Source organism: Hordeum vulgare, chromosome 2H (genome assembly GCF_904849725.1).
Source record: "Hordeum vulgare subsp. vulgare chromosome 2H, MorexV3_pseudomolecules_assembly, whole genome shotgun sequence".
Classification (NCBI taxonomy): Eukaryota; Viridiplantae; Streptophyta; class Magnoliopsida; order Poales; family Poaceae; genus Hordeum; species Hordeum vulgare.
In genome coordinates, this window is record NC_058519.1 from 293,790,293 (window position 1) to 293,795,082 (window position 4,790).

Sequence of the window (4,790 nt, forward strand, 5' to 3'; positions counted from 1 at the left end):
GTCCTTCGCCATTTTCTTTTGCCTTTGCCATTCCCTTTTGCCCGTCCACTCTTAGGTTTGTTCGTGAGAGACCTTTCCTCATGGCCAAACTGAACTATTTCAGAAAATTGGAAGAGATTGAAACTAATGTCAAAAGTTTCATGTCTTCTCAGTTTGACCAAAATAGTTACTTCCATAGGGAATTAAAAGAGAAAAATTCCTTGTCTGTCTGTTTGAATAAAGAGGTTGACGATATGGCCAATGATTTCCTTGCACTTAGTTCTCAGTTTCCTCACCTAGAAAATTTGGTGGGCCAAATTTCTGACAAGCATGCTACCTTAGTCAATAAGATGGCAGCTAAACCAGAAATTAGTGATGCAAATCATGAAAATCTTGAAGTGCTTGGTGTGTCTCCTCTTGAATCTTTGTTTTCGCGTGTCAAAACTACTTATGTAGGGGCTGGATATGAATCCACTTTGGTTGAAAAACACCCCAATGATTCGGAGTCCACCTATGTTGATGATAAAGGTGTGGAGAGTGGAGTAGAAGAAGTCAAAATTTTGGGCAGTAATGAAACTTCCACTTTGGATTTCAAGGAATTCAATTATGATAATTGCTCCTTGTTTGAGTGCATTTCTTTGATGCAATCCATTGGAAACTCTCCACATGCTTATAGCCAAAGCAAAGCCTTTACCGCGCATATCGTAGATGCTATGATGAATTCTATTGAAGAGAATCTCAAACTAGAAGTCTCTATACCTAGAAAACTTCACGATGAGTGGGAACCTACTATCAAAATCTAGATCAAAAACTATGAGTGCAATGCTTTGTGTGATTTTGGTGCTAGTGTTTCCGCGATTCCAAAGTCTTTATGTGATATTCCTGGTTTTCATGAGATTGAAGAGTGTTCTCTTAATTTGCATCTTGCGGATTCTACTGTCAAGAAACCCATGGGGAGGATCGATGATGTTCTTATTGTTGCAAATAAGAACTATGTACCCGTGGATTTCATTGTACTTGACATAGATTGCAATCCTTCATGTCCCATTATTCTTGGTAGACCTTTCCTAAGGACTATTGGTGCTATCATCGATATGACGGAAGGGAATATTAGATTTCAAGTTCCTTTAAATAAGGGCATGGAGCACTTTCCTAGAAAGAAAATAAGATTGCCTTATGAATCTATGATGAGGGCTACCTATGGTTTGAGCACCAAAGATGACTATACGTGATTCCATCACTTTCGCCTAGCTAAGGACGTTAAACAAAAGCGCTTGTTGGGAGGCAACCCAACGAATCTATCCTTTTTCTTTCTGTTTTGTGTTTTCCACACTTTCATAATTCTGTTATGATTGTGTTTTTTGTGTTTCTTTTTGCGTTTGTGCCAAGCAAAACCGTTATGATTAGTCTTGGGAATGATCGTTTGGTCATGCTGGAAAAGACAGAAACTTTCTGCTCACGAAACGAATTTTCAGTTTTTTTCTGTAAGAGCTTTTGAGTTGATTCCTTTTGCTGCTGATTGCTACGCAAATTCTTAAGACTTTCGTAAGTTTTCAGAATTTTGGAAGTACCATAGGTATACGAAATATACAGATTGCTACAGACTGGTCTGCTGTTAACAGGCTCTGTTTTTTGTTGTGTTGGTTGCTTATTTTGATGAAACTATGGATAGTATCGGGGGGTATTAGCCATGGAACATTGAAAGTACAGTAACCCAACATCAACACAAGTTGAATTTAAGTTTGCTACAGTACCTAAGGAAGTGGTGGTTTGCTTTCTTGTAGTAATGTTATCACGAGTTTCTGTTTAAGTTTCGTGTTGTGAAGTTTTCAAGTTTTGGGTGAAGTTCTCACGGACAAAGAGATACAAGAGTGGCAAGATCTCAAGCTTGGGGATGCCCAAGGCACCCCAAGAGATTCAAGGATGCCGTAAAAGCCTAAGCTTTGGGATGCCCCGGGAAGGCATCCCCTCTCTCGTCTTCAATCCATCGGTAACGTTACTTGGGGCTATATTTTTATTCACCACATGTTATGTGTTTTTGCTTGGAGCGTCTTGTATCGTAGGAGTCTTTTATTTTTGTTGTGTCACAATCATCCTTGCTGCACACCTAGAGAGAGAGACATGCACACACCGTGATTTTGTCGAGCTTCACTTATATCTTTTGGTAGACAATTCAGCTCACATGTGCTTCACTTATATCTTTTGAGCTAGATACTTTTGCTCTGTGTGCTTCACTTATATCTTTTAGAGCACAGCGGTGCGTGGCTTGTTAGTTGATCTATGGTTTGAAAGTAGTCTCAAAAGGGGTAGTTATCCAAAGGGATACGAAAACTTCCACCTTCATGTGCATTGAATAGTTAGAGAAGTTTGATTCATCTCAATTAGTTTTGAGTTGTGGTTATGGTAATATTGAAGTCATGCTAGTAAGGTGTTGTGGATCTAGAAATACTTGTGTTGAAGTTAGTGATTCCCGTAGCATGCACGTATGGTGAACCGCTATGTGATGAAATCTGAGCATGATTAGTATATTGATTGTCATCCTTTGCGTGGTGGTCGGGATCGCGCGATGGTTTATACCTACCAACCCTTCTCCTAGGAGTATGCGTTGAATGCTTTGTTTCGATTACTAATAAAACTTTCGCAACAAGTATATGAGTTCTTCATGACTAATGTTGAGTCCATGGTTTAGATGCACTTTCACCTTCCACCATCACTATCTTCTTAGTGCCGTGCAACTTTCATCGGTGCACAAAACCCACCATTAGCCTCCCTCAAAACAGCCACCATACCTACCTATTATGACTTTTTCAAAGTCATTCCGAGATATATTTCCATGCAACTACCACCATGACATGTGCCACCACATCTACTTTGCCTTTGCATGATCGTAAGATAGCTAGCATGATGTTTCCGTTGATGTCTATTCCATGCTAGATCATTGCCACGGTACACTACCGAAGGCATTCCATATAGAGTCATCGTTACTCTAAGTTTTGAGTTGAAATTGTGATGATCATCATTAATGGAGCATTGTCCCATGTGAGGAAATAGAAGAGGCCAAAGAAGCCCATAAAAAAAAGGCCAAAGAGCCCACCAAATAAAAAAATGAGAGAAAAAGAGAGAAGGGACAATGCTACCACTTTTTCCACACTTGTGCATATTAAGCACCATGATCTTCATGATTGAGAGTCTCTCGTTTTGTCACCACCATATTGCTAGTGGGAAATTTTCATTATATAACTTGGCTTGTATATTCCAATGATAGGCTTCCTCAAAATTGCCTTAGGTCTTCGTGAACAAGCAAGTTGGATGCACACCCACTAGTTTTCTTTAAGAGCTTTCACATACTCATAGCTCTAGTGCATCATTTGTATGGCAATCCCTACTCATTCACATTGATATCTATTGATGAGCATCTCTAGAGCTCATTGATATGCGTACTTAATGTGACTATCTTCTCCCTTTTTGTCTTGCAACCTCCACTACATTCCGCACCATCTATAGTGCTATAAGCATGGCTCACGCTCATGTATTGCGTGAGAGTTGAAAATGTTTGAGAAAGTAAAGGTGTGAAACAATTACTTGGCCAATACCAGGGTTGTGCATGATTTAAATTCGTTGTGCAATGATGATAGATCATAGCCAGACTATATGCTTTTGTAGCGATAACTTTCTTTTGGCCTCGTTATTTTGAAAGTTCATGATTACTTTGATAGTTTGCTTCAATTATTATTGTTTCCACGTCAATAGCAAACTATTGTTTTGAATCTAATGGATCTGACCATTCACATCACATAAGAGGAATTACAAAGGACACCTATGCTAGGTAGCATGAAAGCATCAAAAATTCATTCTTATCACTTCCCTACTCGAGGACGAGCAGGAGTTAAGCTTGGGGATGCTTGATACGTCTCAAACGTATCTATAATTTTTGATGGTTTCACGCTGTTATCTTGTCTTCTTTGGTTGTTTTCTGTATCTTTTTATATCTCTTTGGGACTAACTTATTAATTCAGTGCCAAGTGCCAGTTCCTGTTTTTTCCGTGTTTTTGACTCTTTTCAGATCTGATTTTGGAACGGAGTCCAAATGGAAGAAAAAACCCAAAATGATTTTTTCGTGAACGGAAGAAGACGAGGGGGCTTTTGGGCCAAGCCAGGTGGGCTCCTGGGAGCCCACAAGCCCCCACTCCGCCACCAGGGAGGAGGCGGCGGTGGACAGGCTTGTGGCCTCCCTGGCCGCCCCATGACCTAGGTCTTTGGCCTATAAATTCCCAAATATTCCGCAAAAAATGAGGGGAGCCTCGAAAATACTTTTCTACCGCCGCAAGCTTCCGTTTCCGCGAGATCTCATCTGGAGACCCTTCCCGGCGCCCTGCCGGAGGCGACTTTGGAGTTCGAGGGCTTCTTCATCATCATCATCGCCCCTCCAATGACTCGTGAGTAGTTCACTTCAGACCTACGGGTTCGTAGTTAGTAGCTAGATGGCTTCTCTTCTCTCTTGGATCTTCAATACAAAGTTCTCCATGATCTTCATGGAGATCCATCCGATGTGATCTTCTTTGGCGGTGTGTTTGTCGAGATCCGATGAATTTTGGATTTGTGATCAGATTATCTATGATATATATTTGAGTCTTTGCTGATTTCTTATATGCATGATTTGATATCCTTGTAAGTCTCTCCGAGTCTTGGGTTTTGTTTGGCCAACTAGATCTAAGATTCTTGCAATGTGAGAAGTGCTTGGTTTTGGGTTCTGCCATGTGGTGACCTTTCCTAGTGATAGTAGGGGCAGCAAGGCACACATCAAGTAGTTG